The sequence below is a fragment of the Balaenoptera acutorostrata genome, chromosome 10 (assembly GCF_949987535.1).
Source record: "Balaenoptera acutorostrata chromosome 10, mBalAcu1.1, whole genome shotgun sequence".
NCBI lineage: Eukaryota > Metazoa > Chordata > Mammalia > Artiodactyla > Balaenopteridae > Balaenoptera > Balaenoptera acutorostrata.
Window position 1 is genome coordinate 67,528,726 of NC_080073.1, and position 13,917 is coordinate 67,542,642.

Here is a 13,917-nt window from a genome sequence, read left to right on the forward strand (position 1 = left end):
AGTTTTTTCATTTGTCCAATGAGAATAAAAATATCTGCCCTTCCAACCCCACAGGGTTATTGCAAAGATCAAATAAGACAATAGCTGTGACATAATTTGGAAAAGAAGCATCATCGAAATGCAAAGAAGTATTATTACCTAACTCATTTTCTTGCCTCTGGTTAGGAATCTGTCCTACTGACCTTAGAACTGGCATGAAACTTTTTCTTATATTGTTGCAGCAAAAATAGAAATGAGACTTTTCTTTTCTGATAAACAAGGAAAATAAGGAAACAATAAACAGGCTTGGAAATAGCATAAACAGGCCTGAAAGAGTTAAGCAATCTTGGTTATTCTTTAGCTGTTACTACTAACAAACACTTGTAGCTAGACTTGTCCTTCACAAAGGTAATTACTCTCTGACTCCATATGAATTACACTCTGTACCTGGCATCTTCTCCCCCTACACTCCCTTGCAGCACTCGTCATTTCAGAAAAAAGGTCACAGTCCGATAACTTAAGGGACACCAGACTCCGTTGCTGAGCCACCTGATGCCAGCTTTGGCCATGAATTTACAGAAGAAAAGAAAAAAAAAAGCGAAACTTCATTACTTTGAGCTTTATCACGTACCCCAGACCACAAGCCCTGGGTTATAAGCCTCTCTCTATTCCCCAGGGAGAGGGGCACAGTTCTTGAGGCAGTAGCCTGCTGTGTTCTCTCTGCCTGGCAAAGAATAAAGCTACTTTTTTCTCATTCCTCCAAAACTCTGTCTCCGTATTTCTTTTTGGCATCAGTGCACAAAGAGCCAAGATTTTGGGGACTTCCCTGGTGGTCCAGGGGTTAAGAATCTGCCTTCCAGTGCAGGGGACGCAGGTTCGATTTCTGGTCAGGGAACTGAGATCCCACATGCCTTGGGGCAACTAAGCCGGAGCGCCACAACTACTGAGCCCGCGTTCTCTGGAGCCCGAGCGCCACTACTAGAGACAAGCCCTTGCACTGCAATGAAATACTCAGAGTGCCGCAACTAAGACCCGACACAGCTAATAAATAAATTAAAATACTAAAAAAAAACCAGAGAGATCCAAGATTTTGGCATCAATATCCCTGCCTCTATTATCCCTAATAGTTATTTTTTTGGTACCTTTAAGTTTTAGCATAATCAAACCTAATGACTTGCAAAAGTAGTACAAGGAGCAGGAATTCCCTGATGGTCCAGTGGTTAGGACTTGGCACTCTCACTGTGGTGGCCTAGGTTCAATTCCTGGGTTGGGAACTAAGATTCCCGCAAGCCGTGGGTAGCCAAAAAAAAAAAAAAAAAAAAAAAAAGTACTAGGAGCTCCTGTACACCTTTTATCCAGATTTCCTAATTGTTGATACTTCGTCCCATTTTATATACATATTTCTGATTTACTCAAAAGTAAGTTGGAGGCATTGTGTGCTCTACCACTCCAGGGGCACTATGACCCTCCCAACACCTTGATTTCAGCCCAGTGAAAACTGATTTTGGACTTCTGACCTCCAGAGTTGTAAGAGAACAAATGTGTGTTATTCTAAAGCACCAAACACGTGGTCATTTGTTTCCGCAGCCATAGGGAATTTATACAATCCATATTCAAAATTTGGAAAGTGTCCAGATAGTATCCATTTTAAGACCAGGTACAGCCAAAATAAATAAATAAATAAATAAATAAATAAATAAATATTAAAAAAGATAGATGTGTTATAAGGAAAATCTCCTTCTTCTTCCCCAGTTATTTACATAGTTATTTACTGATGCCCGAATGAATTTATGGAACCAATATGTCATCTGCCAATATCAACAGTGTTCATGCGGGTGAATGTTCCCTAGTATGTCTGCCACCACTGCCTATGTCCCCAGGGTGAGCTGCGGCCACCCCCCTCACCTCTCCAGGAGATTCTTCAAGACAAGCAGTCTCATCCAGATCTCATCAAACAGGAACTACTGTTTTTCTTCATCAAGTGTCCAAAAGCTCTCTCTCCTTGCCCTCTGTGTATGGGGACCAGTTTTGAATTTCACCAGAGGAACTCCCAAGTTTGCAAACCAACAGTGACTACAGTTAATAATACTGGCTTGTATACTGAAAGTCGCTAAGAGAGTAAATCTTGAAAGTTCTCATAGCAAGAAAAAAAATTTGTAAGTATGTATGGTGATGGATGCTAATTAGACTTACTGTGGTGATCATTTCACAATATCTACAAATATGGAGTCATTATGTGTTTCTTTTTTTTTTTTTTTGGCCACACCACGTGGCATGTGGGATCCTAGTTCCCTGACCAGGGATCGAACCAGCGTCCCCCACACTGGAAGCACAGAGTCTTAACCACTGGCCCACCAGGGAAGTCCCAGAGTCTTTATGGTGTATTTCTGAAACTAACATAATGTTATAGGTCAATTACATATCAATTAAAATAATAATTTTTTAAAGTAATAATAATAAAAAAGAATAGACTCATAGATAAATGTAAGACCAGACACTATAAAACTCTTAGAGGAAAACATAGGAAGAACACTCTTTGACATCAATCACAGCAAGATCTTTTTTGATCCACCTCCTAGAGTAATGGAAATAAAAACAAAAATAAACAAATGGGACATAATGAAGCTTAAAAGCTTTTGCAAAGCAAAGGAAACTGCAAACAAGACGAAAAGACAACCCTCAGAATGGGAGAAAATATTTGCAAACGAATCAACGGACAAAGGATTAATCTCCAAAATATATAAACAGCTCATGCAGCTCAATATTAAAAAGACAAACAACCCAATCCAAAAATGGGCAGAAGACCTAAATAGACATTTCTCCAAAGAAGACATACAGATGGCCAAGAAGCACATGAAAAGCTGCTCAACATCACTAATTATTAGAGAAATGCAAATCAAAACTACAATGAGGTATCACCTCACACCAGTTAGAATAGGCATCATCAGAAAATCTACAAACAACAAATGCTGGAGAGGGTATGGAGAAAGGGAACCCTCCTGCACTGTTGGTGGGAATGTAAATTGATACAGCCACTATGGAGAACAGTATGGAGGTTCCTTAAAACTAGAATTATCATATGATGCAGCAATCCCACTACTGGGCATATACCCAGAGAAAACCATAATTCAAAAAGACACATGCACCCCAATGTTCATTGCAGCACTATTTACAATAGCCAGGTCATGGAAGCAACCTAAATGCCCCTCAACAGACAAATGGATAAAGAAGATGTGGTACATATATGCAACGGAATATTACTCAGCCATAAAAAGGAATGAAATTGGGTCACTTGTAGAGACGTGATGGATCTAGAGACTGTCATACAGAGTGAAGTAAGTCAGAAAGAGAAATCAAATACCGTATATTAACGCATGTATGTGGAACCTAGAAAAATGGTACATATGAACCGGTTTGCAGGGCAGAAGTTGAGACACAGATGTAGAGAGCAAACGTATGGACACCAAGGCGGGAAAGCCGCAGGGAGGTAGGGATGGTGGTGTGATGAACTGGGCGATTGGAATTGACATGTATACACTGATGTGTATAAAATTCATGACTAATAAGAACCTGCTATATAAAAAAGTAAATAAAATAAAATTCAAAAATTCAAAAAAAAACACAACTAATACTAAACTTTCTTTGGGTTACTTGTATGGAAATATGTTAATATAAATGTTTCAGACATTACATGAAATTCCTAAAAATCTTGTATGTTCTTGTATAATGTTATAAGTCATAATTGTAGTTATTATTTTAAAATGTATATCTCAGAAATAACTAAATTTCCTTGTCAATTGCATTATTATGAACTTTCATCAAATCTTTAACCGTGGTCATTTCTAAGTCTTTTGTCATTTACAAGTCTTTGTCATTTACAGACAGCTTTGGGTGTACTCTGATGCTTTTGCAAAAATGTTCCTATAAAAAAGTTTCACCTTCAAGGAATTCGTGGAAAAGACTGACAAGTACAGGTTTCTGGTAACTGACTATACTGCTGAACTGAATGAATAAGCATTTTCAGAACTCTAATGGAAAACTGATGAATTCATAAAAGTGCTAACAAAAGATCAAGATGAAAAAAAATTAATTACATGGGACTGAGTGAACTGATGAGGATGATGGTAATTTTTGTGACTTTCTGTTTGAATAAAAATAAATAAATAAATAAGTAAAACAGCAAAATAAAAAAAATCGTACTTAATATTTTTAATTCATTAAGTTTAATTGCCAAAGTTTCGAAAAAATACCATGAAATATATCTTTCCCACCTTTTTCTTTCACAACAGATAACCAGTTACTAGTTTCTTGCATCTCCTTTAAGAGATTGTTAATGCATTTACAAGGTAATACAAATACATAGTATCTCCCTCCTTTTTTATAGAAATGTTATCTACTATTAACACTGCTTGCCATCTTGCTTTTTTTCAAACAGCAATATGTCTTGGAGAGATTTCCATATCACTTCTTTCCATATCACACAAAGATATTTCTCATTCTTTTCTATAGCTACATAGTATTCCACTATGGTGTCTTACAATTTATTCAACTAGGGCCTTGTTGATAGACATTTAACTTTTCAGATTTTTGTTCTTTCTTTCAAACACTGCTTCAATGAAAAACCTTGTATACACATCATTTTGCACACCTGCAACTAAAACTGTAGGATAAATTCCTATGCTGAGTCAAAGGGTATATACACATGGGATTTTGGTAGACACTGCTAAATTGCCCTCAGTAGGAATTGTTGCAATTTATATATGCTGGTAATGTATGATAATTCCTATTTACCCATATTCATGCCTATTCTAAGAGTTTTCAATCATTTGGTTTTTTACCAATCCAGTAAGTAATAAAAGGTATCTGAGTGACTCAATTAGAATTACTTTTATTATGAATGAGGACGAGTACCTTTCCATATGTTTAAAAGACATTTATATTTAGTTTCCATTTGTACTTTTCTATTGAGTCAATAGTCATTTCATTATTGTTTTGTAGGAGCTTTTAATATGTTATATCCAACACCTTTTTTTAAATATAAGTTTATTTATTTACTTATTTATTTGGCTGCATTGGGTCTTAGTTGCTGCACATGGGCTTTCTCTAGTTGTGGCAAGCAGGAGCTACTCCTTGTTGCGGTGCACGGGCTTCTCATTGCTGTTGCTTCTCTTGTTGCGTTGCATGGGCTCTAGGCACGCGGGCTTCATTAGTTGTGGCGCATGGGCTTCGTTGCTCTGAGGCACGTGGGATCTCCCCGGACCAGGGCCCGAACCTGTGTCCCCTGCATTGGCAGGTGGATTCTTAAACACTGCGTCACCAGGGAAGTCCCCCAACATCTTTTTAAAAGTCAGGTTTGGGCTTCCCTGGTGGCGTGGTGGTTGAGAATCTGCCTGCCAATGCAGGGGACGTGGGTTCGAGCCCTGGTCTGGGAGGATCCCACATGCCGCGGAGCAGCTGGGCCCGAGAGCCACAATTACTGAGCCTGCGCGTCTGGAGCCTGTGCTCCGCAACAAGAGAGGCCGCGATAATGAGAGGCCTGCCCACCACGATGAAGAGTGGCCCCCGCTTGCCACAACTAGAGAAAGCCCTCGCACAGAAACGAAGACCCAACACAGCCATAAATAAATAAAAGTCAGATTTACTAAAGTATAAATTACACACAATAAGGTTCACCTTTTAGTGGAGCTGCTCCTTTTATGTGGAAGGCCTTCCAGCTGGGGGTTTGTAGTACTTGGTGCTTTGAAGTACATATTTGAATAAATCAGGTTCATCCATTGCAGTAAGGGAGTTACTGGGAGGGGCTTACACTCAGGCAGAGATTTTAAAGGTCTCAGATGTACAGGCAGTGTGTTCAACGGAAAGAGCGTAAGCACTGGACTCTATCGGGATTCAGCTCCTGTCTTTGCCATGTATTAAGTAGGTATTTTGTTCAGATCACATCACCTCTTTGGGTATCGGTTTCCTTATTACCAAAAAATCCTCAAAATCAAATCCCATCAGATAATATAATGAAAGCACAGTGTTTATTGGTGACAGAGACTAGGTGCTTTAGTAAATATTAGCTTCCCCTTTCTCCAGTAAAAGCCACGTCACTAAAAACAACATGCCTGGGGACAGCAGAATGGGGTGTGTGTGTGTGTGTGTGTGTGTGTGTGTGTGTGCGCGCGCGCGCGCGCGCGTCTCATTCTGAACCACGACCTCAGGTCCTGCTGGAGTATTAAGCCACAAAGAGGCCACTTATGTTTCTGTTTCCAGCTTTCCAATTTGCCCCCCCTAGAGTCAGACTGAAAGCTTCCTGTGCCAATAAAATGGGCTCACAGGGAAAATATCGTATTTGTCTAAGAGAAGACATTCTAAGAGTGAGTAATAAGTCTTTTTTATTTTTTTAATTTTTATTTGTTTTTAACATCTTTATTAGAGTATAATAACCCTTTTTTAATAAGGAGCTACTCAAAACCACCCCGACAAACCTGTTCTTCTGCCTTGGTGATTAGTGGCTGACACAACTTCCTCCTGATACCATAGCCTGTTGGTCCAACAGCCTTCAATTAATGAAGAGGTTCAAAAAAAGAACTTGGTCCTCAGGCCCTAGGACTTTGGGCTTCTCTATTCCCAACACTGAACCCTTTGTTTTCTGTGAAGGAGGCAAGACAATCACAACAGAACTAATAAATAATTATTCCTCGTCACTCGGCCAGGCAAAAATGGATGGGGTCTGCTGACATCCCATAGGTGCCAGGTGGGCACCCTCATTATGGTCCTAGTGTTGTTCTCACTTGCCTAGGTTAGGTGGTGAAAGCTCGTCTCCAGTCATTGGCCTTGGAAAACAGGAGCTCCATCACCTCCCAGTTGATTTCACCTGCAGGGTAGAATGGGCTAAATGTTGGGTGAGGTCCTCAGGAGCTCCCCTTGCTCTCACCAGCCACAGCCATGAGTTCCCAGCCATAGCTGTGTTTACACCCTTCTGGGGGGCCTGGCGTGAACTTCCACAACTGGGGCCCTATGTTCTGCTGTTGTTTCCAAACAAAAGATCAAGTTTTATTGCAGCCAATTAAGCAGACTGTGCTCTTTTCCCCATGGGGACCCGGTGTGCAATGGCTGCAAACAGCAGCCTCCTTGGTAGTGCACGCAGCCTGTTGCCCGTATGGGTTGCCCTAAGGGGCCTTGGAGACAGCCCTTTCCAGTGGACAATCATGACTGGCATGCTGTCCCCAGTCTAGGCTCCAGACGGGTATGTGCGGTGCCTTTGGAAAGCCTTAGGGCACAGTGGCCAGGGTCCACATTGGCAAGTCATAATGTCCATCCGCACCAAGCTACTGAACAAGGAGCATGTGACTGAGGCCCTCAGCAGGGCCAAGTTCAAGTTCCCTGGCTGCCAGAAGATCCACATCTCCAAGAAGTGGGGATTTACTAAGTTTAAAATGGATGAATTTGAAAACATGGTGGCAGAAAACGGCTCATCCCAGATGGCTGTGGGGTCACATACATTCCTAATCGTGGTCCTCTGGACCCTAATCGTGGTCCTCTGGATAACTGGCGGCCCCTGCACTCATGAGAGCCTTGGTGCTGTCCCCTCCTTACTTGTGCCCACCAATAAATCCTACTTTCCTGTCCAAAAAAAGAGAAAGATCAAGTTTTAGCTTTCTGAGTCCACTTCACTGTAGTGAGGTCTCAGTTCAAAAAGAAGTTAGGGGGCGAGGTCACAATGATAGATCCTCCCCAGTGAGACATCTGTGGAAGTACAGCTCAGAGAGCAGAGGCAAGTCCACCTCCAGGTTTCAGTCTTTCCCCTGAATTTCAGGGCCCTGAGGTCTGGGACTGGAACTAAGAATTATGGATTCTGAAGTGTGCCTAATAGAAGACTCAGCAGCCAATGATGGCTGCAAAATATAAGTCTCTAATTGGAAGCGAGAGGGAAAATGCCTCTAATTCCATAGCTCACCTCTTGTGTGGTTCTGAAGTGGCCCGGAAGGATTTCTGGATGTGGAATTCAAGAGATCTGGGTTTTTAGTACCAATTCTTATTACTGACAGTGCCAACACTACCCATCAGTTACTGTGTGCTTACCATGTACTAAGTGCTTTATGAAAATTATCTCATTCACTCCTCACAGCCACAAACCTATGAAGTAGGCACTATTACTGTCCCCATTTTACAGATGAGGAAGCGAAGACACAGAGAGGTTAAGCAACTTCCCCAAGGTCAAAGCAATAGGCACTTTGGATCTAGAAGCTGTGTTCATTATCACTACATGATACTACTTCTTCATGAATATTCATATACCATATAATGCTATAATTATTTGTTGAAATCTTATCTCCTACACGAAACTTGATGGTGGGCACAGTGTGTTATTTATTTTCCCATTGACAGTGGCCAACATTGACCTGAACACCAAGTGGGTGCTCAGTAAATGTTTGTTGAATAAATATTGAATAACTGAATATTACCTACTGTTCCTTAGCACTGGGGAAAGCAATGGAAAAGACATGAGGGGAGGTGTAGGATGCTAAGGCACTAAGAACTCTAGTCCTCTGGTAGTGAAAATGGAAATTACCACCTCAAATTGGCATTTTCTTTGAGTTGGGCTTTGCAAACTGGGCTAGGTATGACTAACAGTGGCAGCTGTGCATACCGTTTTTGGCCCAGAATGCTTTCCCGTACTTCTCCTTTGAAAACAGTACTCCCCCAGGAATTCCCTGGCAGTCCAGTGGTTAGGATTCCACACTTCCACTTCAGGGGGCGCAGGTTTGATCCCTGGTTGGGGAACTAAGATCCCGCAAGCTGCATGGTGCGGCCAAAAAAATAATTAATTAATTAATTAAAAAAAAGAAAGAAAAAACAGGACTCCCCCAACACTTGGGTCTTCCCCCCTCACTCCCTGAAGTTTAAGTGACACTGTTGGTTACAATTTCCCACCCATCCCAACCCAAGAAGGACTTTTCACCCAAGCCTGGCCATTCAGGCCCCTGCCTGGCTTTTGGCATTATGGTGCTAGAAGAATGGAATTTTGAAGATATTTGAGGTTATCTTACTTGGTTGCATGGAGGAAGCCATGCTGCGATGTGAGAGGATGAGGCCAACGTACCAAGAAAAGCAGACATACAGAGATGAGAGATGTAGAGAGAAAGAGACCGAGTAAAATTATTTGAGACCCTGGGTCAACCAGACCTGAAGATAATCTACCCTTAGAGGTCCCAGCTCTCTAGGCTTCTGTAATCCCTATCTGCCTACACTAATGTAAGTTGGCTTTGTCATATGTAACTAAAATAATTTTTTTTTTTTTGGCCGTGCCACATGGCATGTGGGATCTTAGTTCCCTGGACCAGGGATCGAAACCATGCCCCCTGTAGTGGAAGCAGAGAGTCTTAACCATTGGACCGCCAGGGAAGTCCCTAAAAGAATTTTTTAAAATCAAGTATCCTATAGTTGGATTTCCAGAAATAGAAAAAAATTGCATGGGACATACTTCTACTAAAAATTATTAATTGTTTACCTGAAATTCAAATTTAACTGGGCATTGTGTATTTAGCTGGCAACCTTACCATACTGGGATATACAACAGTGTATCAGAGGATATGCCCAACCACACGACAAATGTAACACCTTTATCACTGCTGGAAGATTCTTTTTAGGAAAGGATAAAGTTAAGTATGTAATTTAACTGGGTAATTGAAAAATATTTTATATTAAAATAACCATAGATAAGATATGAGCTACAGCAATTAAAACAGTTGGTAGAGGCACATTAATAGACAAACCAATGGAACAAACCAAAAGCTCAGAAATGAGATAGAATTTATAGAGAAAATGATAAAAGTAACATTTCAGATTACAAGGGACAGTGATGGATTATTCATTAACTGGTGCTGGGAGGGATAACTGGGTTACTGTTATGAAAAGAAAAATTAGGTTAGATCCCTATTACACACTTTAAAACAAATTCCAAATAGATAAAAAATATAAACATGAAAAAATGACATAATAAAAGAACTAGGAAAAATATGAGAGAATTTTTTAAAAAAACTCAGAGAAAATCCTTCACGTAAAACCCAGAAACCGTAAAAGAACAGATTAACATTTTTAAAAATAAATTTATTTGTTTATTTTTGGCTGCGTTGGGTCTTTGTTGCTGCGCGCGGCCTTTCTCTAGCTGTGGTGAGTGGGGTTTACTCTTCGTTGTGGTTCACGGGCTTCTCATTGCGGTGGCTTCTTTTGTTGCGGAGCACAGGCTCTAGGTGCGCGGGCTTCAGTAGTTGTGGCACGTGGGCTCAGTAGTTGTGGCTCACGGGCTCTAGAGCGCAGGCTCAGTAGTGTGGTGCATGGGCTTTGTTGCTCCAAGGCATGTGGGATCTTCCTGGACCAGGGATCGAACCTGTGTCCCTTGCATTGGCAGGCAGATTCTTAACCACTGTGCCACCAGGGAAGCCCCTAGATCAACATTTGACTAACATACAAACTTTAAAATTTTTTCATGATAAAAATCACCCCAATTAAAGCCAAAGACAAATAACAAATGGAAACATATTTGCGACTCATATTACAGGCAATGTTAATTTCCTTATCTATGAAGTTCTCTACAAATCAAAAGAAAAGGATGAGGCTAACAATATAATACACAAAATAGGTAAAGGACATGAAAAGGTAGTCTATGCATAGAAGGTTCTGCAGACTCTTTAAGGCTCCTAAACATGAAAAAATGCTCCACTTTATTCATAAGAGAAATTAAAATTATAATACAATGACTTTTTAACCTATCAGGTTGTATATGCCCTCAAATCAATATTTATACAGAAAAACCAAGCCCCAATGAATGTGGATTTGATTCCATAGAATCAGCACACCTACTTTTTCCATAAAATTTTTCCTAGTAGCCATCACATTCCTCCCGTTTGATCTAGAAATTGCCCTCCTGCTACCCCTACACTGAGCATCCCAAACAAACAACCTAAAATTATACTTATTATAGCATCAACCCTAACTTCACTACCAGCAATAAGCTTCGTTTACAAGTGAACTCCAAAAGGACTTGAATGAACCAAATATGATAATTAGTTTAAACAAAATCAAATGATTTCAAGTCATTAAACTCATTAATTATCAGGTAAATACAACTACAATGGAGGGCAATTACACAATATTTTTCAAACTTATAAATGCAGGGCTTCCCTGATGGCACAGTGGTTAAGAATCCACCTGCCAATGCAGGGGACATGGGTTCGAACCCTGGTCTGGGAAATCCCACATGCCGCGGAGCAACGAAGCCCGTGCACCACAACTACTGAGCCTGCGCTTTAGAGCCCGTGACCCACAACAAGAGAAGCCACTGCAATGAGAAACCTGCACTCCTCAACGAAGAGTAGCCCCTGCTCTCCGCAACTAGAGAAAGCCTGAGCGCAGCAACAAGACCCAATGCAACCAAAAAATATATATATATATATATACATGTATATATGCAAAGCTTTTTAAAAAAAATAAATTTATTTATTTATTTTTGGCTGAGTTGGGTCTTTGTTGCGGGGTACAGGCTTCTCATCTTGGTGGCCTCTCTTGTTGTGGAGCACGGGCTCTAGGCGTGCAGGCTTCAGTAGCTGTGGCTCACGGGCTCCAGAGCGCAGCCTCAGTAGTTGTGGTGCACGGGCTTATTTGCTCCGCGGCATGTGGGATCCTCCCGGACCAGGGCTCAAACCTGTGTCCCCTGCATTGGCAGGCAGATTCTTAACCCCTGCGCCACCAGGGAAGTCCCTGTGCATTTTTTGTCAGTTGACAAAAGCACCTAGTGATCGAGGGTGGCCTTGGCCTACAGTAGCTTGAAGCAAGATTTCGGTTCCCGGCCAGAGATTGAGGTCAGGCAGCAGCAGTAAGAGCTCTGAATCCTAGCCACTAGACCACCAGGGACCAGTGGCCAGTGACAAGGCCCTGACCCGTGAGCTATGAAGATACGAACTTCCACATAGAGATTGAAAGTAGTGAAGCAAGTAAAGTGTTTATTACAAGGAAAAAGAGTACAGTACGTGTGGATAGACACTCGGGCGGGCTCAGGGAGAGAGAGCCACACACTCGTGGCAGTTTGAATCACTTTTATGGGGCATTTCTTCTGGGTTTCCTTTGTCCAATCATCTTGTTTGCCTGGTTCTGAGTCCGCATTTGGTATATCTCAGGGTCCTCCCCTGTGTGCGTGTGCACCTCTTAGCCAAGATGGATTCTAGTGAAGAGGTCTATGGGTAGTTGGCATCACTTACTATGAGGTGGCACCCGCTCCCTTTTTGATCTCCAAGGAGCCTTTCTGTGCATGTGTAGTCAGGGAGATCTCCTTGACTTCAAGAATGAGGAATATGTGGTCCTTTATCTCTTATCTGGGCAGGGCCCAGCTTCCTCCATCATCCTGCTTTTATGGAGTTTCTGCTGTTACGGAGTTTCTGTCCACACTGTTCAGCCTGGGGCCCATCTATCTCCTGTCTCACTAGGACATAGTAAATATTCCAATAAAGCACCAGGTTTTATTATTTTGGTTGCAACTCCACCATCGGAGAATATGGAACAAAAGAAGCAAAAGCTCCTCCTCCCCAGTTCCCAACACTATTTCCCTTTTCTGAAAGAGGGGTCAGGCCATTTTGGAGTCTGATACACCAGGCTGGAAGTTTGGCCTTGTTGCCAGAACGGGTTATCCCTATGGACAAGTTACCTTTTATTTTTGGCCTTGCCCCGCAGCTTGCTGGATCTTAGTTCCCTGACTGGGGATTGAACCCGGGCCACGACAGTGAAAGCCTGTGTCAACTTAAAAAATATTCACAACCTAAAAGTTGAGAGTTATATTTTATTCAGAGGGAATTTTTAGGACTTCAGGCCCGGGAGGCAGCATTTCAAGTAACCTTGAGAGAACTGTTCGGAGGAGGCAAGGCAGGGAGCCAGGTTATATAGCAGTTTTGCAACAAAGGGCAGGTAGTCTGAACATCAAAAGATTATTGTTAATTAAAGAAAATCAGATATTCCAAGTAAAGGAATTTAGCGCTTTTCTATGTATGGGAAGATGCAAGAGTCTGGGCTCACTGAAATCTTTCCTCTGCTATGCACATCAGCTATCTGGGGGCCAGTGTCCTGTGTTTTCACATCCTGAGTTTCCTCAGGGCTCACCGTAGGGAGTGGCCGCAATCTGATGGCTGCTAGATGGCAGGTATTTTTTCCTTCCTCAGTTCCCTCAGGGCTCACCAGCTCACAACAGTGGTGGCTGCAATTGCTGATGAGTGTGACATCCTTTGTTTACTGATATGGTAGGAAATACTCCATTTCTCACCTGGAATCCTAACCCCTAGGCCACCAGGGAACTCCCTGGACAAGTTTCTTCTAACAGTTTCCTCCTGTGGAACCATAACTACCATTTGTGGAGGGCTTAGTATGTACAGACATTGCACTGAAAGCTTTACAAGCATTTTCACGTCTAATTCTTCCTCAAAGCCTACAAGTAAGAACTATTATTCATATTTTTCAGATGAGTAAACGGAGTCAGAAAGATTAAATAACTTGCACATGCAGCACAGCTAGGAAGCAGCCACGAGACTTGAAACTGGGGATTCTGCCACCTCCAGTGGTTAATGAGACTCAAAAAAAGAGACACTGGGCTTCCCTGGTGGCGCAGTGGTTGAGAATCTGCCTGCTAATGCAGGGCACACGGGTTCGAGCCCTGGTCTGGGAAGATCCCACATGCCGCGGAGCAACGGGGCCCGTGAGCCACAATTACTGAGCCTGCGCGTCTGGAGCCTGTGCTCCACAACAAGAGAGGCCGTGATAGTGAGAGGCCTGCGCACCGCGATGAAGAGTGGCCCCCACTTGCCACAACTGGAGAAAGCCCTCGCACAGAAACGAAGACCCAACACAGCCATAAATAAATAAATAAATTAAAAAAAAAAAAAAAAAAAGAGACACTATGTAAACTGGCTT

The 13,917-nt window shown here is 42.0% G+C and overlaps 1 non-coding gene across 1 annotated transcript; it reads left to right on the forward strand.

The window, feature by feature from the left end:
- The first annotated feature begins 7,020 nt into the window (after positions 1–7,020).
- LOC114235956 (small nucleolar RNA SNORA70) lies at positions 7,021–7,155 on the forward strand. The gene has a single exon (XR_003622026.1). It is a non-coding gene; the product is annotated as a small nucleolar RNA SNORA70 (small nucleolar RNA).
- Positions 7,156–13,917: the final 6,762 nt, after the last annotated feature.